The sequence below is a fragment of the Pinus tabuliformis genome, chromosome 7 (assembly GCF_031772625.1).
Source record: "Pinus tabuliformis cultivar Carrire ecotype Pingquan chromosome 7, CPIR1, whole genome shotgun sequence".
Lineage (NCBI taxonomy): Eukaryota > Viridiplantae > Streptophyta > Pinopsida > Pinales > Pinaceae > Pinus > Pinus tabuliformis.
Window position 1 is genome coordinate 1990530667 of NC_142293.1, and position 22279 is coordinate 1990552945.

Sequence of the window (22279 nt, forward strand, 5' to 3'; positions counted from 1 at the left end):
GAGGAACAGATAACAAGAGAAGCAAAAAGGAAAATAGGTGAAGATGCCAAAAGCGAATATGATCATAAGAGAAGACAAGATGCAGAAATAGAAAATGATGAAGAAGTTACTTTGGATTCCAAATTTTAGATACTAAAGCAATTCTTGGAGAAGAGGTAAAAATGAAGAATATTCCACCTATGGTTTTACCAAATTTCTGTGCAATGTCTTTTGAAGATCCTCATTCATTCATGTTTGAATTTTATATCTTATGTCATACTTATGGTTATATTAATGATACACATAAGATTCATATTTTTCCTTCTATTCTTAAAGCAGCTACATCAAAATGGTTTATGGGATTAGGAGAACACACTATAAATTCTTGGGAAGACATGAGGAATTTTTTTCTTAAGAAGTATCAAGCCTATTGTAGGCCTAGAGATTCAAAGGAATATATATTTAGGATGTCTCAACAAGAATATGAAAGTTTGGAAGAATACTTAGAACGATTTCTTTACAACTTACAGAAATCCAAACAACATTTTCTAAATCTTGATACCATTCGAACAAATTTTCTCAAAGGAATACAAGATGAGTATCTTGATATCATCAATTTGATGGGAAAAGGAGACATCTCATATTTTCCATTTGATGAAATTACATAATTGTGTCAAAAGTATTCTATAGGTACAACAAAGATTGGAAAAGGAGTTGTAAATTCAAAAGTTACTAAATCAGCAACAGGAAGCATAACAAGAGCTAAATTAGGGAATTTGTTTCAGAATTTTAAAACTGATATTTTGAGCACATTAGGAACACAAGTTGATGTACTTAAGGCTAAGAAGAGACAAGATGAACAAGATCTAGTACTGTTAATTTTTTGTCTTAAATGCAGGAAGAAACATCTACTAAGGGAATGTCCTTTAGATGGTATTCGGATTTGTGGACTTTGTACTGAAAATCATCTAACGGATAATTGTCCAAAGCTAAAGGAATTACAAGAAAATTCAATAGATGAAAGTCAAGGAATTGACTCTCTCTATTTTTTGGCACCAAGAAGACATCGGCAACCACGGTCTACAGGTATGCCTCAAAATTTACCTTAACAAATTCCTCAACAATTTAATCGATATCCTGCCCGAACTTCATGGAATGCTCCTATGCCATAGTAGGATTGGCCTCCTTAGCGAAACCAAAACCAACCTTCACAAAGTTGGAGAGGATATGCTTATGGAGCCAACCTCCCCAACAATTTTACCCTCAACAACCATATCAACAACAATATCAATATTATCCTCAACAGTCGTATCAACAACCATATCCTCAACAACCATTTCCGTATTAGCAAACCCCTCAATCAAATCCATTCACGCAAAAATCAATGCCTACACTAACTAAACCTCAAAAGCTTCACTTGCCTTCTAACCAAACACCACCCAAACCAACTCAACTACCAGCCCAACCGGTAGCATATCCAAGCAACAAACTGGAGAGGCCAATCTACAATACTGAAGAAGGAGCATCATATTCAATTCTTCATACTCAAAACATCCACTTGAGGTCTGGAAATTAAAAAAAAAAGTCTCTGCTATGATTATAAAAGAATAATAACAACTCAATAACGAATAAATTTAGAATGGTAGAATAATAACAACTCAAACACCTCTTTTTCCATAAAGTTTAATAGAGAAAAAATCTTTAATCTCTCTTCTCGAATTTTACATTTTAGATGAATTGAAAAACTCTTATGTTAAAATTCCTATATTGTGTTATATTAAAGATATTCTTGTTTATACAAAGGCAATTAAGGAATTGTGCACAAAGAAAACTGCAAAAAGAAAACAAGATCCACCTATGATTCATGTCATTGGGAAATTAGCTAGTCTTATGTCAAAAAAAACCACAATGGAAAAATATGATGATCTCGCAATACCTATGGTAGCCATTTCAATCAACAATATTTCAGTTTCTAAAACTCTAATTTACTTAGGAGCTGTTATCAATGTCATGACAACAAAAACCATGAAATATTTGAACTTGCCAAATATCCGACCAACCACTAAAATTTTGGAACTAGCTGATAGATCCAAAGTAGTTCCAGAAGGAGTACTCGAAGACATCATTGTTTCTTTGGATTCTTAGGAATATCTTGTAGACTTCCTAGTCCTACAACCAAAATACAAATTTAGGAGGCCATAATTTAATTCTTGGCAGACCATGGTTAGCCACAGCTGATGCCTTTATTAGATGTAGATCAGGAAGTATGGTCATATCACAAGGAAAATGAAAGGAAACACATAACACTTTATTCTCCTGCCCAATCTCCTTCTTTATTATCTTGGCCTGATGAACAAAAAGAAGAAATGCAACCCATTCTAAGTATTAATCAATCTTTCGATCTTAGAGAAGAGGATAGTTAGGACTTAATGGATCTTTTCATTTCAGAACCTCACATTTTAGAGAAGCTAAGAACCCTTCAATATGAAGCCACAAATCAATTGCTAAATCAATGTTTTCAGGAAACTTGCACTATCAATTCACTACAAACATTATTTCAAGAAATTCTTCCTGTTAACAAAATAAAAAATTATCAAAGTAAATTGATTCAAATCAGCGCCGGAAGAAATCTTGACATTGGTATCAATCTACAATAATCACAAGAAGAAAAAGTAATTGTACTATTAAAGAAATATTTGAAAGCTTTTTCTTGGGATTATACAGATATGAAGGGAATCCATCCAAAAACATGTATCCATCACATTCACACAGATGAAACTATCAAACCGGTAAGACAACTAGAAAGAAGAATGAATCGAATGATGAAGGAGATAGTGAAAGAGAAATTGCATAAACTATTACAAGTAGGATTTATCTACCCAACCTCTGATAGTCAATGAGTTTCCCCCTTAGTTGTCGTTCCTAATAAAAATGGAAAATGGATAATTTGTGTAGACTATATAGAACTGAATAAGGCAACACTTAAGGATCATTTCCCACTACCATTCATTGATCAAGTACTAAACTCATTGGCAAGGAAAAAGTTATTTTCCTTTCTTGATGGATTTAGTGGTTATAATCAAATCAAGATAGCATTAGAGGATGATGATAAAACAATATTTACTTGTCAATGGCATACATATGCTTACAATGTGTTATCTTTTGGACTATGTCATGCACCTGCCACTTTCCAAAGAACAGTCCTAGCAATTTTTGTTGATATTATACATGAATGTGTAGAAGTATACATGGATGATTTTATTGTTTATGCGAACACATTTGATGATTGTTTAAACAATTTGGAATTTTTTTTACAAATATGCACTGACATAAATTTATCTCTTAGGAATGAGAAGTGTTTTATGATGCTAACTGAAGGGATAATGTTGGGACACCATATTTCATCATCTGGAATAAAAGTGGATCCAACAAAGATAGAAGTCATTGTAAACCTATTACCACCAACAACACAAAAGAGGTAAGATGTTTTATGGGATATGCAGGCTATTACCGTAGGTTCTTTGAAAGTTTCAGTAAAATAGTTTTTCCATTATTTAAAATTATTATAAAATACATAGAATTTCAATGGAATACAAATTGTAAACATGCATTTGACAAACTCAAACACAAATTGTCCATAGCACCAATTCTTAGAGGACCACATTGGTCACTACCATTTCATATATGCACTGATGCATCTGATACAGCAATAGGAGCCTCTCTCGGACAAAAAGAAAATCAATTTAACTATGCTATATATTTCATCAGCAAAAATCTAGCTCCAATAGAGTTGAATTATACTGTAATTGAAAAAGAAATGCTAGTTGTTATGCATGTAGTCAATAAATTTAGACATTACATAATAGGATATCAAGTGTTCATTTATACTGATAATTCATCCATAAAATACTTAATTAAAAAACCTATAACTAATGGAATAATCACTATATGGTTGTTATTAATGCAAGAGTTTAATGTTACTATTTTGGATCGACCAAGAAAAGACAATCAAGTAGCATATTTCATGTCAAGGATTCATCTCCCTGCTAAGACTGCCCCTGTTTCTGATAATTTTCCTGATGAGCACTCATTTTCTATAACAGTCAAAACCCCATGGTTTTCTAACATAGATAATTCTCTATCGTCCGGAAAAATACCTTCTAATTTTACCAATAAACAGAAAAATAAAATAATTAGTGATAGTGCTAGATATAGTTGGGTTAATGGAGACCTTTTCTATACTGGAGCTGATCTTTTAATTAAAAAATGCATAAGATAAAATGAAATTACTGATATTTTAAAACCATGTCTTGATGAACCATGTGGCGTCACTTTGCAGGGAAAAGAAAAACATACAAGTTCTTGAATCAGGGCTGTTATTGGCCATCAATCTTTAGAGACTCAAAGACTTATGTTAAAAAATGTGATAGTTTCCAAAGGATAGGAAAACTTGTGGTTTCCGATGAAATGGCATTAAAACCGCAAGTACTCATAGAGCCATTTGAACAATGGGCTCTTGACTTTGTGGGTCCTATAAACCCACCATTGAATGGTAAGAAGTAGATCTTAGTATGAATTGAATACGTAACAAAATGGGCAGAGGCCAAAGCAATGACCAAAGCAACGGAAATTGCAGTAGTATCTTTTCTTTATGAAGAAATATTTGTAAGATTTTGGGTTCCAAGGTATATTGTCACATATCAAGGAGAACAATTCACCTCCAAGATTGTTCAACACCTTACCGAGAAATACAAGATCAAGCATAGTAAATCAACTCCATATCACCCTCAGGTGAATGGACAAGTCAAGTCAACAAAGTACTTGTAAACACCATGACGAAGACAATGAACATGCACAGGAAGGATTCGTTAGAGAAACTAAATGAAGCACTATGGTCTTATAGTATAACATGGAAAATACTACTCAATTTATCCCCTATCATCTTTTTTATGTAAAAGAAGTTTTGTTGCCAATTGAATTTGAGATATATATATATATATATATATATATATATATATATATATATATATATATATATATATATAATAAAATGATTTGACTATGAAAACTAGATATCTGGCACAGTTCAAATCTGAATTCATATTTGGAAACCAAATCATAGGCGAGTATGAATTATTTGTTTTTCTTTTCAGTTCAAATTTCATTTCATCATTATATTTCAAGACTTGAGGACAAGTCTGCAAATAAGAAAGGAGGGAAGGTAAAATACAACTAGTATTTATACTCTCGTCTATTGTTACTTTCAAACCTTGTATACACTTCAAAAGAACCTGAAAGAAACATCAAGAAAAGTATGTCAGAAGAGACCTAAAAGAATCAAGAAAATACTCTAGAGGGACCTGAGCATCAAAAGAAAAATATGTCAGTAGGGACCTAAAAGATCAAATACTCTAGAGGGACCTGAGAAAATATATATATATATATATATATATATATATATATATATATATATATATATATATATATATATATATATATATATATGCTAGTAGGGACTCGAAAGACAAATACTCTAGAGGGACCTGAGCATAAAAAATAAAAAAAATGTCAGAGGGACCTGATTATCAACTACTTCAAAGGATTACTCCATCTCAAAAAGAGCTCCAACACAACAAATACAAAACCTTCTTCCAATATCAAGCTACAATCAAGAAAAGTTTTGTTAATTGAATTGTTTTTATGCTTTAATTTTTGAATTAATACTTATAATTAAAGAGTAAGTTTCCCTTGCTATTCCCTCCTCTTTACTATATACCCTTCTAGGCCTTCATTTCCTTTCATAAAATTCATTCATTATGCCTCCATTTTTCTCAAAATCCACTCTTCTATAGATATTTTATACCCTCATTTTTAAAATTTAAGTCAAAATCAGAGGGTAAACCTCCCTTCACTTCCAACAAAGGCAGCATAAAAATATTGACAGAGACAGGTGTGAGCAATAAGAGAAAGTCTGGGCAAGTGTTTCCTGTAAAATAAGACAATAAAATTGTTAAATTTTGAACTAAGTTGAAAGGTAGCATTGGAAAAATTTGTTACAACATGCTATATTTAACAAACAAAGCAATGCAACTACGAAGTATGAGCTTGTAGACCTCTTCTTTTGCTTGTTTCTTAAATGACCTTAAACATGGTCATTTCAAAAACATTAGAATATATTGAAAACACGAATAAGGGAATGCTTGAAGGATGCAGTATCACAAATTAATTGCATGAGTACAAAACCTTGTTCTATGTACAAACAATCTCAAGCAAAAAGGAACATAAGCCTACTAAGTCTAATGACGAAACCAAGATAATGAGACAACAGAAGCAAGAAACGATCAGCCTAACAAGGCAATGAAAGTTGGCACTCTGTCCAAACAAAATTATTAATGCATACAAAAAGCATAAGTGGAAGAGATCATGAAAATAAAATGCAGAGCTGCTTTGAAATGATTAAGCAACCAAAGGAGAAATAATTTTCGTGCAATGCTCGTCAAGAGGAACGCAGGAGAAAACACTCCATCAAGAACAACATTCCATGTAATTCAAAACACAACTATGGATATGGCAGAATGAGAATGAAACAGAGGAGAATTTAAAAGAAAACAAGAACTATGACTGTAAGTGAAACTAGCAGTGTAGTATGTGATTTTGGGGAGAGAAAGATTACACTAGTTGTGGTCACAGGTAAGAAATCCAAAAAAAATCTCATGAATGAATCATCATAGAAACTTCCACATATAAATCTCGAAGTTCTAATTCTTATAAAATGTGTCAACATAAACTCAAACTTTGGAAAATGCGTGGAGGAGATATATGTAAGAACTCAACTTTGTTTCCAGACTGGTGAATAAATGAGTAATTGACAGAGAGTAAGACTGATGAAGAAATCTCTATAGCATGGATTTGGAAATTGCATGGAGAAAATATAGGAAATAACTCAATTCTTGATTCAAGTTTGGTAAATGTGGGTAATTAACAGTCATTCAAACTCGTAGAAGAGCTGAGAATTAAGGAAATGTTGCGACAAAATTAGCCTTGAAAACCCTGTATCAAATTCATTTTATTTTGTGCCTCCGATGTCAAATGTATAGGAGACTTAAAAAAGATGCAGAATTATATAGGGCATAGTTTTGACTTCAGCACCAACTTGACCATGGTATCACACGAAAATTGGTATGTATAGGGCATCATTTTTTTCATTCTCCTAAGAATTTAATAGTGTGTTTCTTTGAAATTTTGCATAAATTTCATTTTTCAAAACCCATAAGTTGAAAGTGTTTTGTAAAAAAGTAAACAGAGCCTCTTCAATGGAATGAAGAACTGAACCTATAGGCTTTCAAATAGAAAATTGGACACCAAAGAGTATCACAAAACTCCATGAGGAAGATTTGCTTGAGTTTTAGAGTAAATTCAGAGGGCATAATGATGAAGTCATAGAATCATTTGTAGCCAATTTTTATAAAGGAAAAACAATCATAGGATGTTTGACTATTCTAGTAAATGAATAATATATGGACCAAGTCACAGGACTACCACAAACAGGGGGAAAATATCATAGGGGACAACACTTCAAGGGCAAAGAGTGGGACTAATTTTTGCAGAAGTCTAGAATAGGGACAATTAGTTGGAAAACTGGAGTTATAAGAGATTGGTTTGAGGAACCCTGGAAGCAACTCATTTTGATCATTGAAAAGTATCTTATCTATGATGGAAGATGCAGTATGGTGCACATGTTCCATGTTAAAATTCTCCAACATATGCAAGGGGAAAATAAAATTAATCTACCCCACTTCATTACAATGAGCCTATTGAAAATGATTGAGGCAGTTAATCAAAATAAAGACAAAGAGGAAACAAGTTGTTATCATCAAGGGCTAATAAGAATGATGGTTGAACATGAATTGGAAAATACAAAACATGAGATATGGGTAGACTTTATTAAGAGAAATAACTTCATAAAAAATAAAGAAAAAGAATAACAAGAAAATAGCCTAACAAGTTTTTCGAGATAATGAACACATATCCATACCGAAGAACAAGATCAAGGTAAAGGCTCCAATTAGAAAACAATGAGAGTGATAAACCCTTTTTCTCTTTCCTTAGGAAATCTAGGAAGAGGGTGTCAGAAGAAAATAGAATGCTTGAGGAGACTAGCCATATTGAAATTCAGGATGAAGGTGAACAAGGGAGTTTCGAGGAGTTGACTATTGATGAGGCACAAAAAGGACATCATGGTCACCTTGAAAACTTAGAAAGACAAGTAAATAAAAGATTGAAGGAAGTAGAAGAAGACAAATGGGACAGGTGGGGTGAGGAAACTGAAAAGGACCATTGCTCTTCATACTCTCCTTATGAGAAATTGAACAGGAAACTTAATGAAGTGGCAAAAGAAACATATGGAGATACCTCTAAACCAAGAAAAGAAAGTGAAACAGAACAAAAAGAGAAATCAAAGGCAAAAATTCATGTATTAGAGATCATGGAGATGCATCTGAAGAAATAAAACAAAATGTACAAGACAGAAAATAACCAGTTAGTGAAAGAGAATAAGAAACTAAAAAGGAAGGCAAATAAGTTGGAAACACAAAATATTCTCATTTCAAAACAGGCTTATAGATGGTTAAAAGAACAAAAACACTTAAAATACAAATATGAATCCAAAAAAGTAAAGACTGGAAATTATAAGAGGCAGGTGGAAGCAGCAGGGATAGAGGCACTTTTACATCCAGCACATGTATAGGCTTCAACATCAGCTCCTAGAAAGAGGAAAAGATCTAGGAGAGGCAACCAAGCATGAGGACATGCTTGATGCTTAGCAGGGGGGAGTGTCGGCGTCTGATTTTGACTTATTTTTATTATGTTTATCTCGATATTTATCACTTTTTCCCACATCTTGCTGCCATATTCACCTCATTTTCATCCATGTATGCATAACAGGTTAACTAAACTAAGTCTTTTAATTATTTTAGTATTTTTCTAAAAATTGAGCACTTAATTAAAATTCCGACAAAATTAGAAAAGCTTGTAATAGCTCCATTGAAGTCATGGTTGCAGGACACATGGGCTCAAACCAAGCGTATATATGGAAACTACAAGTCCCATGGATGAATGAACATCTATTGGAACACCTCAAAACAACTACAAAGTAGCTGGTCAACATTGGTCACACTTGACCAGTCATCGAGAATATCCCATGAAAAAGGGGCAGTTTTATCATTTTTGGGGATTCTTCCTGATTTTTTGTAACTAATGGAGAGTTTAGACCTGATGAAGTGGGATAACTTTAATGATATTTGTTTTTAACTATTTATCTTATATGATTATCATTTTTCCTATTTAAGAAGAGACATTCATAGTTAGAAACGATGGGGAAAAATTGAAGACTATTATTTTGAGATAATAGAAGACAAAGGTTTTGTTTTATGATTTCTTTGTGCTTTTTGGAGTGAATCGGTTTATGTAGCTGAGTGTTTTAACATTGTACCAGCAAGGTTGGAGGGTCCCCATACAAATATATGTACACTTTGTTGTATAATGTTTATGTGTGTGCATATGCTAGTTTAGTTCTTCATGTTCATCGTATTTATTTGTTGTAAATATTTGTAGATGCTTTTGTATGAATTCATTTTATGGCCATATGTTAAGTGAAGATTGATTTCCTTTATGTAATTAGCTTGAATGTGGAAGGACAACTAGGACTCTTAGAAAAGAGCCTCTTCTCCATGAGGTAGGACTAAATTGAAACAAGATTCACTTTCTTAAATGCTTTTATACATTAAATTCTTATGGTTTCATAGTTTACATTCTATCATGCTTTCTTAGATGTTTGGAAATGTTATTATAGAAAGATTGTGGAAGGACAACTAGGTCTCTTCGAAAAGAGCCTCTTATTCATCTTCTAAAATAGACTAATCTCGTTGACCAATCATTTATGCTTTTATATAATAAATCTAAATTTTTGTACTTACTTTTGTAGAATGAACTATATTTGTAATATGCATTTCCATTTTCACAACTATCTATATTAGTTTTTATCCAAAATTCTATAAATTGTGGTTTGCTTCTAAGATTACCAACCTGGATTGATGAGTAAAATATATGTTTTAGTTTAACGACTAAATTGAGCTGAAAATCCACATGGATTATGAGTTGTGCATGCGGCTAGAAATCTCAAGTTGCACAAACAGTCCTTTCTTCGTGCGTTTGCACCAAAAAGTTCCTAGAACTATGCATGTGACCACAAAATTAGTGCCAAATCTTTAGGGTTAGTCCACAAGCGACTACCCAGAATTTCCTAGAACTTTATAGAATAAATTCTAAGGTAATCACAAGTGTACACAATATATAATAGGCTAAAAACTTACTCAAACATACCAATCATATGATATTTTTTCATCAAACATATAGTAAACATAGTTGGTACATGTCGTGAATGCATATCTGATCAATTTCTTATTGTCTTCATGAGAGAATCATGAAGAAGTCTCATTTCCCTCTCAAGTTAGATGCAATAACACTTGTTATTCTATGCATGCATATAACTATAGAATAAATTATCAAATCATGAGCAAGTTCTATAATAAGAGAACATCATTTAACCATGCCTATAACCAGCATTTAAACAAAAGGAAGCCATGACAAACAAGTCATAAAATCAACAAAATAACCAATACATGTGTTCAGTATTCTCGGTAGTAATCAATACAAAAATACATATGCAAATTCCAACCACGTAAGGGACTTCTATGTACCACCCGACCATATATTGGGCTGAACCAAATTTTTCTTTCTTACAATCACTCTAGTGAAACATTCCAAGCTTTAATGCGAGATCTCATGGGATAAAAAAAAAAAAAAACAAAACAAACTAGGGCATCCAAAGGCTAAACCACCTCAACCATAAACCATAGTGATTTCACCTAAATTGGTCCAAAAATCACCAAACCAACACAAGATTGGATGCCTCATAGTTTATTCACCATACCTAGAGGAATTTTCTTGTCTCCACCCACTTGTAAATGGATTCGTAGAGAAAACCATCTCCACCACCAATGCTTGGAATTTTCCTGAGACCACCTCACCTAAATCCAACATCTTCTATAAATCCATAGCTCAACCAATAATGAATCCCATCACACCATGGTTATCTAGGAAATGGTAAGGTAAGGCTGAAACCAATGTCAATCCAGGAAAAACACATGTAAATGAAGAAAATGAAACAAACAAACAAATGCATGTGCCATGAATTCACATTCCAACAATAAAATTACACATGCAACCTGTTACCTGGAAAATATACATATTGTGGTTGTTGTTCTGACTTCCTCCCTATGTTCCCTTGCGATCCTTTGCTTGTCCTTTGCTTGCCTCCTTACTCTCTCCTCTTGGAGCTCTCTCTCTCTTTAATTGATCCAAATATAAAAGTGACAAAAAGTTTTGAACTATTTCTTTGATTCCATTTTATCATTGATGTCTATTCTCTTCCTTTGTTTTTTCATTTTCTTTTATTTTTCTGAATTTCTAATTTCCTTTGCATGGATATTCTTGTCCCTTCATCTTTATTTTATCTTATTTTCCTTTATTTCTTTTAATTAATTTTTATTAACTGCCCCTTTCATTTTCCAATGCCTTTTCTAATTTCCATATCCATAAATAAACCACAAATTATTCGCACTATAGTGTTTTTTGTTTGGCGTTGGATAAACCAACACTCCTTGTCTGTTTCCTGACATGTACTTAATGGCCTCTCGTCGATCCATTAACTATGGCGATGGGTTTGTTTACTAACACCTGTGGGTTTTGTTGTAATGGCAATCATGATTCCAACAAGTGGTATCCGAACCAAATGCCTCGAGCTTGAATCACATTGAGATCGTGTTGAGGGGGTGATTGTTCAACATTAGATAAACGAATGATCCCCTTGTATTTCGTGACATGTGCTTAACTGCCTCTCGTGGATCCATTAAATTTGGCGATGTGTCAATTTACCAACACCTATGGGTTTTGGCGTAATGGTAACCATAATTCAAACATTTTCCCCTCCATTAAGCTTGGAATACATGTCCCATGACCTTCGCCCTTGGGGGAACACTCTCCTTGTTTTATGACACTTATGACCAGAAAACCTCTAAAACCATAACATTCTAATTATGGAGATTTATAACACGGCTTGGTGCAGTATTCACAATGATGACACACACACACACACACATATAAATATGAAGAAAACTCATTTTCTTCAACAAAAAAATAAAGAAGGATATAATTCTCGCATATCGTCAGCCATATTCCATGTACCTTCATCGAGCCAAAAGCCTTTCCACTACACTTTAAAATTCTCTATTACTTAGTTCTAGAGCATGACTTGTTTCTATTTAATTTATCCATTGTGGCTTTGGCTAGCACTCTCGCTCTGGTTCCACCTACAATATAGACCAATCAATCACATGATCAATGTCCTACACATATCTCTTAAGTAATGAAACATGGAAAACATCATGGGCTTTCACTCTTTGAAATAATGTAAGTTTGTAGGCCTCTGGTCCAATCCTTTCAAGGATCTCAAAAGGATCACAATATCGAGGTTCTAACTTTGCACATGATCCAATCATTAAGGAGATCCTCTTGGGCTTGATGCATAAGTACACAATCTACCCAACCTAAAACTCAAATGCTTTATTTTGATCCATATAACACTTTTTTTTTGTCTTTTGTTGCCTTTAGATTCCTTTTAATAACTCACATTTCCCACTCCATCTTAGTTGACATATCCAATCCAATCAACACCTTATTCATTGGATCACTCCAACTGATAAGAGTATTAAAACTTCACCCATAGAAGGCCTCAAATGGACTCATCTTCAAATATTCATGATACCCATTATTATAAGAAAACTCCACCATTGGAAGATACTCTTCCCACTTCCTCTGATGATGCATGACATACATCCTCAATAGGTCCTCAAGAATCTTGTTAACTCTCTCTATCCATCGATATGTTTGTGGATGATAAGTTATATTGAAAGCTAAATTGATTCCAAATCTTGCAAACAATCCTTCCAAACATTGGAAGTGAACTTCACATATTTTTTTGATATAATCTTCTTGGGAACTCCATGCAGCCTCACTATATCCCTGATGAAGATATGAAATACCTCACTAGCTGAAGTAGTATACTTCACTGCAATGAAGTGAGCTACCTTCCTCAGCCTCTCGACCACAACCATGATGGAATCATGTTGCCTTGATGTCCCTGACAATCCTGTAATTAAATCCATGGAAATGGCCTCCCATTTCCATTTTGGAATCAGAATAGGCTACAACAAATTAGCTGGGTGCTTTCATTTCATTTTCACTTGCTGAAATTCCAAGCATTTAGCAACAAAATCAACCACCTGTTTCTTCAAATTCGTCCAATAGTAGAACTTATTCATAGTTTTCAAAATCTTCTCGTATCCTGGGGGGCTGCATATGGATTGAAATGAAACTCTCTCAATATAAGCTTCTTAAACTCGTTATTATTTCACGCATAAGTCCTACTCCTAAATCTTACCAAGCCCTCTATTGTGAGGTGATACTCTTGATCGTGATCACCCTCACCCTCTTGTTGCAATCTCTTCCTTAGTTTCTAGTACCCGTGATCCAGGTGGATATTGATGGCCACCCACCTATTCCACTTTGACACCCACCACTATTTCCTTCAGTTTTTTGAGTTTCCTTAATTGTAACATAGTTTACTATTTTTAGTAGTTTTTCGGGTCCTAAACTTTTTGGTTCTGTTTTTAGTCCCTAAACGGATATATTTTTTTTTAAACGGGAAAACATGAGTCTCTATATCATGTTTCTACTCAAAAGTTGTAGTCCTCATATTGATCTTCCTAACGACATGTTGTGTGCATCAAACGAACATTTTATACCAAAGTTACAACCCCGAGAAGTTGATGTACCAATTTACCCAAATGGGGATCACATTTTTGGCGCTTCATCTCCTAGATTTATCTTTTTGGATGTCTATGGTTTTTCATTATTTCTTAATAATAAATAGGCCATTGAGCCTCATTGTAACACAATTAAGAGGCATGTATCTGTCACATCTCTTCTCAAAGATAAGCTACCATCGCCCGAGCTAGTTTATTTCCATTCTACATGTAACCATATTTCGTTTATTTGATATTAATTAAATAAAGTGTTATTTCCACTGCAACTATGTATCTATGATTATATTTGTATTTTGTCTCATTCCTATTTAATTTCAGATTAGTGGTATCAGAGAGGTTTTCTCTTTCTTTGTTTTTCTTTACATGTCCCCAACGAGGTTAGGGTATAAGGAGTTGGGGCTCAAACCAGTTGAACCTTTTCAAGACGAGCCTCGCAAACCCTGATCACCTCCCATGGAAAAAGGAAAGAAATATGAGGGGCCAGGATATCATTTCAAAATATTACTTGAAGAATCCCTCAAGTGACAGACGAGTGTGATGATGGATAACTATTTCTAGATCCTTCGGCAGCTACCAAGAGGCAACACATCCCTTCTAGCAGCTAGTATGGAAGTGCCACACCTTTTAAGGTGGAATTTAACTTTGATATCCCCATATTTAAAGGTCAGAGAGATGAAGATGTCATAGATAAATGGTTAAATATGCTAGAAGGATATTTTTGGGTTCATGATTTTTCCAACCAGGAAAATATTACTTTTTCACTCCTCCAAGTCGCCCACCACATCAAGGACTAGTGGGAAACCTACTATGAGAAGACAGATGAGAGTGCACCCTCCCTATTTTCAATCGAACCCACTCCGAATTCTTTTCAGGATGTCATCAAGGAGAATTATTACCCTCTCGGGAGCTACGAGGATAAATACATAAAGTGGACCATGCTTCAACATGGAAGGGACCAAGATGTGTTGGAGTTCACAAATATGTTTCATACACTTCACAGGAAGTTGGGTATCAAGGATTTTGAGAAGCATTTGGTACTCAAGTACCACGGCTGTCTACATAAGTACATCCAGGACGAGATGGAGTTCCTGGACAGATCCTCGCTCAGGACGGCCTATCAATACGTTGTCAAGATGTAGAAGAAATTTAACCAGAAGAAGTGAGACTTTGGATCTGCAAAATCTGAAGCAAGGGAAAAGTGCCCCTAAATGGTAGATCAAAGGACAAATCCAATGTTGGGTTGTGTTATATTCTTTCCTGGAAAGAGGCCATGGTTGATGAAATGGCATCTCTGCACAAAAATGAGTCCAGGGATCTGGTGGAGTTGTCGGATGGAAGGAAATCCATTGGTAGCAAATGGGTGTTCAAGAAGAAAACAAATGCAGAAGGAAAGGTGGAGAAATACAAATCTCAGTTGGTAGCAAAATGTTATTCTCAGGTGCCGATAATTTATTCTGGTGATACTTTTTCTCTTGTTGCCAAGGTAGCTTCTATTAGATTATTTTCATCTGTTGTTGCTGCTTTTGATTTTGGGGTAGAACAGATGGATGTGCAGACAACATTTCTTCATATGGATCTGGAAGAAGAGATCTACATGAAGCAACCTGAAGGCTTTGCAATGAAGGATAAGAAAGAATTGGAATGCAAGTTAAAGAAGTTTCTGTATGGGTTTAAATAGTCACCAAGGATATGGTATCAAAAATTTGATACATTTATATGGGGACTTAGCTTCACCAGAAGAAAATAGGATCACTGTGTGTATTTTAAATTAATTAGTGATCATGTTATCTATCTAGTCTTGTACGTGGATGATGTGTTGGTGGTTGGAAATGACAAAGAAATTATACAAGATTTGAAGACCCAGTTGTCCTCCAAATTCGACATGAAACATCTTGGTGCTGCAAAATGTATTTTTGGCATGGAAATTAAAAGAGATTGATGAGCACTAGTATCTCAGCAAGGATGTTGCAACTCTTGAGCTACCAGCTTTACTTATCAACCCGTGTTTTGTACAAACTTGGAGGTGATAGTGCTATATGCATTAGTAAAAGTGATGGTTCTATCTGTTGTCACTGTTTAGTTGGCGAGAGACCACTGGGGCTCCAAGCCAGACTTCTATAGAGTCAGAAGAAGCTTGATTCTTTGATGGAATAAAGGTAAACCTACTCTAAGAGAGTTACTCTACTACAGTAATGGGAAAAGACAACATGTAATGCTAAACCACACCATAGCGAAATTAGCCATTTAAGAAGCTATTCTAAGAAGAAATGCTAAATCAACAATAAACAAATGCTACTATCTAAGTTGAAGAAGTAATAGGCATCAAACAGTACTAATGTGAGAGCAAAGAAACTAAATTAAATATGTTTTCACATTTTTGGTCTTTTTAGGAAAAATCAAATATGCAAACTAATTGTTCTTGTGGATGTAACAGGTGGATTGAAGGTGTTTGAGGATGGCTAACAGGTTTATGAAGTGGTTGGATGGTGTGGATGGGTCCTAGGAAGCGTTTTGTGACTTCCTAGAGGTTTCCCATCAATTTGACCTTAAAACAGGCCATTTCAGGAAATCCTACAAGATGTACTAGAAACCTATAGGATGATATTGTAGGAATTACAGGAAACCTACAAGATACAACCAAGAGCTAATTGTGAGGTGTTGGAGGTGTTTGGAATCTTAGGAAAGGTGTGTGATGGGTAGAATGGAGTGTTAGAAGGTCTAGGAGCACTAGGGAGTCAATATCCAAGATAAGAGATGGCTATATTCACTCAATGCATTCAGGAGTGTTACAATAAAATTTGTCACCATGACTATTTACAGTTAGTATGGCTCCATCAACTGTCATACTATCCTCCTTGGAAAGTCTAATACCTCTGCTCTCCATGTCAAACTCCAAGAAAGAGAAAGTCTTTAAAAATCTATATATCTCTGGGTATGCAGTTTCTCTTAGCCTTACTTGCGTGTACGCACCCCAAGTTCACAATACCTGCGTACTTGTACACTCTGTCTGTAAAGGGGAGGGTGCGTACTCCTGTAAAGGTCAAAAGGCGCAAGTTTCACTCCAAAAAAGTTACTTGTGGTCATTTCTAGAGCATTCTAGAAGCTTGTTTGACGTGTATGGAGCGCCTCCAGATGGTTCATGTATCCCTATGAAAGAGGAACTTATCCCATCAAGAGGGGAGCTATCCCATCCAAAGAGGGGCTTATCCCATTGATGGTGGACCTGAATAACTTCCTCTAGAGCACTATAAATACAGGCATTGGGCCAGAGGGAGGGGAGGTTGAAAGCTGAACATTCCTAAGGGTAGATGCTGCTGGAATTATGACTCCCTTGTAAAGCTTGAGAGGAGAGATTCCCATCCTTTCCTAGCCTTATTTGGGAGTGGGTGAGCTGATCAAAGTAAAGGAAAACTCTTGTTGGACCCTAGGAGGGACCTGCACAACACCAAGGCTCAGGTTGTAATGGTTTCTTTTGTTTCCACTTAATACAAATGAACTCATTTTTCTCAACAGATTGTTATTCATGATTTGTTTCATATACTCCTTGGTCTGTATGATGGATATGTATTATTTTATGAGTTTATCAAGTGCTATTTAATCTTTTGGCTTGTTAGTGAATGCAGGTTTCGAAGAGAAGGAGGAGCTCATCCGGATCGGCGAGACTGGACTACTACAAAGCGTTGGACTAAAGGTATGTTACAATCACCTGATTACTTGTATTCTAAATGCATGTTTAGAGAAAGGTAGTGTTTATTTGTCTTGTTTGTCACTAGAAAGCCTTTGCTTCTAGGGAGGTCGGTTTTGTCCGCAATATCGACTCTTTTCGCATGACAAAATGGCAACTCCACTGGGGAATCCATTGATGTGAATGTTTTTTCCTTTGTATGAAACTTTGGTCTGAGAAAAGTCGTTTGTTTTCTGGTTTTTGGCTGTCTGACTGTGTATTTGGGTGGGCTAGCTTAGGGTTAAATTAGATTTTAGTTCTTCTTAGTTTTACTAGAAGTACGCAGCCTCTGCGTTGAGCACAGTGCGTACTTGTATGCACTGCAGCTTTGTGCATAGAGCGTACATGCACTTGTGCAAACAGGTTGCCTGCGTACCCCGTCAAAATTGAGAAAATTTCAATTTTCTCCTTTTTTGCCTTTTAGATTTTGTTTTTAATTTGTTTTTCCTGCCCAGATCCATTGGTTATCTGCCATCAATCTTCACCTAAGCTTGTTTCGTCAGCGTCGAGAGTTTTAGTGAAATTCATAGAGATTTTTCCCTAGGATTTGATTTTTGCACTAGTCCTGTAGTGACTTTGGCTTTAGAGGTTGTCAAACTTTGGATCTCCCTGGTTTTGTTCAGTCCTCTTAGGATTCGGGCCTTTCATAGAATCCACCCTTGTGAGAAACCTACCTTTGTGTTCTCTCTTTGCCAAATCTCGAAAAAGTTTGTTGATTGAACTTTGAATTTTATTCTTGAGAAAAAGAACAAAAGATTTTGATTTTTGTTTTTGACTGGTTTTTGGTTCTGCATTAACTAGTCCTTAGTTACATTTTGACTGAGTAAAACATCCTGGAATCATCTTTAGTAGGCTTTTGCCTCATTAGATTTACTTTTAGGTGTGTTTCTCTTTAGAATTGCTTTTGAGTGAAATTGAGTTGATTTGATTGCCATATTTTTTTTTAACTTGGATTTATGTTAAGGTAAGTTTTACATGCTCTGTTAATTAGGAAAAAATACAAAAAAATATCTTTTGAAGGAAAGTTTGCTTTGGTAGCATTTATGTCTTTGAAAGGAAAAGGAATTTTCGTGAAATAATTAGTGGTCATGTGTTGTATGTTTTGGAAAAGATAAAGAGTTTGTTTCTTTGATTTTCATTGCCAAGAAAGTTGTCTTTATATCAATTTTGCATTCTCCAACTCTCTTAGCTAGGAAATTCATTGAAAAAGAAAATTAGTATAAATCATCCTAAGTGCATCTTTTTAGTGGATTTGAGTCGATTCTACACACCGCCAGTTTCATCTCCACTACCTTTTGTCTTAAAGAAAAGCCATAAAATTAACGCTTAAAGTAAAATCAACTTAGTAACTTTTTATTTACTAGGGCTCTGAAACACCAATATAGATCAGGCTAGTGTCTTGGAGTAGGAGAGTAATTAACTCTCCAAGACAGTAAAACCAAACAAGTAGCTCATCTTGTGGTAGGATAAATCCAACTGTTTCATTTGTACTCTGGGAAAGCTCCTCTTAAAGGAGAAGCACGAGACCGTGTCCGAACTAGTGAGGGGATCAATCCTCCTTCATTGGGAAATACGCCAGATACGCACGTACTACAAACGGTAAACCTCGGATTATTGTTGAGGAGCCTGGGGTCACTTGTCGGTAAACCTTGGATTATTGTCAAGGAGCCGGTGAGGGGATTGAGCTTGTTACTCTGCCCTTGCGTGCTATCGGGTCGTAGACTGTTCCCCTAGGTATATTTGTTGTTGTTGGTAACCTTAGTGACCATTATCTTTAGGATTATACCGAGGTGACGGTGGAGGGAAGATCCCACTGTACCTGGAGCAGACGTTGGCTAGACTCACTTGGATTTTCCGGGGGGTTCACTTCACTCGAGACGGTTAAAGTGGAGGAACTTGTGCCGGTCTATTCATTAAGCAGGTTGCCGGGGTAACTGTTCCACCCACCACTTCTGTACTGAATTCGGCGATGTTGGGTTTCATCTCCAACTAGTGTTTTCGGTCCGGAAGGCTACTCTTTGTGTATGGTTTGACGCCCTAGATTCTTTAGGCATGTGATTCGAATTTGTTTGGTTCTTTAGAGACTTTAGGTGGTTTGCTTTGAGATTTTACTTTGTTTGCGTGTGCAGTAGTTAAAATTTTTTAACTGTGGCTGAATTACCGAGACAGTCCCATAGACTTCGGGGCAAGTCTCCTGAGATTGTTACCGTGGCCGATTTGTTGAGGAAGTCCCGTAGACTTCGGGGTGAACCTCCTGAAGAGGTTTCGGGTCATTACGAAGGTTTGAAAGTCCTTGTAACTCCTAGTGGCAGTAAAGTAGGTTCACCTGAAGAAGGAGAGTCGTCATTGGTAGTCCATCCAGATTACCAAGGTCTAGAAACAGGTTACAATCCCGAAGCTATTGCAGTTTCCGAGCTTGCTGGTAGTTTTTCATCTACCAGTGATATAGGCGAAGAACCTGAAATATCTGAACCTATTACTCCAACTTCTAGTGCACCTGATTCACCTATGGTAGAAAGAGTCATCATCGAAAATCTTCCTGCTGGTTTGATAGCTATTGAAGAACTTGCTCCAGAGGAAGAATTTGGCGTCTCTATCCTTGAAGATCAACCTACTATTGATCTAAGGGAGCGTGAATCCATCTTTTACAGTCCTCCTAGAAGTACTACTTGGTACCTTTCGTTAACCAATTATTTAGACAACTCAGGGATAAGTTTTTCTCCACCTCGTACTCCTTATCCACCTGGAGGTATTTATACTCCTGTAAATATGTCTGGTCAGTCGTCCATGTTCACTCAATCTCCTGAATCTTTCTTGTACGGCGGTCCTTCTGTTCCCTCTGGGTATCAGTCACTTTCTGGTACTTTTGCGGGAGCATCTCCTCAACCCATTGAACATGGGTTATTAGCTGGAAACAATGGTAATAAACCGTTGGGTGTAGGGGACATTTACATGATGTTAGGTTCAGTTCCCGGTTCTCAACCTCAAGGTGGCCAAATACCGCCTGGGGGGCAGTCTCAATTAACGCCTGGGGGGCAACCTCAAGGTACACAAATTGCGTCTGGGGACAACCTCAAGGACAGTATGTACCCATAGTACAATACATTCCTCAAGGTCAACCCCAGTCTCAATATGTACCCCAAGGTCAACCTCAGTATCAATTCATAGCTCAAGGTCAACCCTAGTATCAGTACTTACCTCAAGGGTATCTACCTCAAGGTCAGTACTCGAGTCAGGGTTATCAACCACCTCAAGGTCAATCTTATGTTCAAGGTACGGGAAATGTACCTTTCAATTATCAATCCTACCCTCAATCCGGTTATGGATCTCAATATCCTCAACATGTCATGGGTCAATACCCCGGAATGAACATAGTGTGGGATCCATTGCAAGTTCAACAGGTATTGCAGCCAAGCGTACAGTTGTCATCTCAAGCTGGACAACCCTTAGTTGCTGGTTCATCCCAGCAACCAGTCCAGTCTAATGTTCAAACTTCTGTACCTTTGGTAGTTACTCAGTCACCCATTGCACCTAGTACTCCATCTCAAACGACTGCTGCAACTACCGCAACATCTATTCCTTCCACCACACTTGCTTCTAGAGTATCGACAGCTCCGGTTTCTACTGTCTCTGCAACTACTCCTCAGACATCTTTACCATTGTCTGGATCTACGATTCAAACTACGGTTCAGATGCCTGTAGGATAACCTGGTTTAAGTACGGTTGTCACTAGTCAACCACAATTCGCTTATCAATCGTACCAGGGTCAGTACCAATATGAACCTGCTGTCCAACAGCTAGTTTACCAGTATCAACCGTATCTTGGGTACACTTATCAACAACCTCAGCAACCCCAGTACGGTTCGGTTAATCCTGGTTTTCCAGAAGGATATAATATCCCAAATGCGATTCCTATTCCAAGTTATCCTGGATATTCTCCTCCTGGGACTGGTCTTGTGACCCAAAGTTTTAGGGATCCTAATCGGCAATTACCGTTTATCGCAACTTTGGATTTACCAGACTTGTCGTGCCTAACGAATGATCCAATAAATTATCTTCCGTTCTGGCCGCCAATGCCAAATAAGTTTCCCAGTGATATACCCAAGTTCGAAGGTAAGTCTGGAGAGGATCCGTCAAATCATGTGATGACTTACCACCTCTGGTGTGCTTCAAATTCTATCTCGGATGATTCGATCCGCTTACGTCTTTTCCAGCGTACGCTCATTGGTCTCGCAGCCAAGTGGTACATTGAGTTACCACGGGCCTCTTTTTACAATTTTAGTCAGTTAGCTACCTCGTTCCTAACTCATTTTCAGTTGCCGGTCAGATATGATAATGGCACGGAGCTACTAACTTCACTAAAACAGTCGACGTCCACTTATATTTCCGATCATATACATGAATGGAGACGTCGAAGGCGATTAGTGAAATTTTTTATCCCGGACCAAATCTTAGCTGAATGGTTTGTTAAATCATTATTACTGAAGATTACTGAAGACGTAGCTAAGGCTGGAGTAATTACTGAGGAGCAATTAATTGCTCAAGCGCAGTACCTTGACATAGTTTACACTCAGTCAGGTACGTTACACGAAAAGATCCTAGATCTTCCAAAGTGAAATCAAATCGATGATGC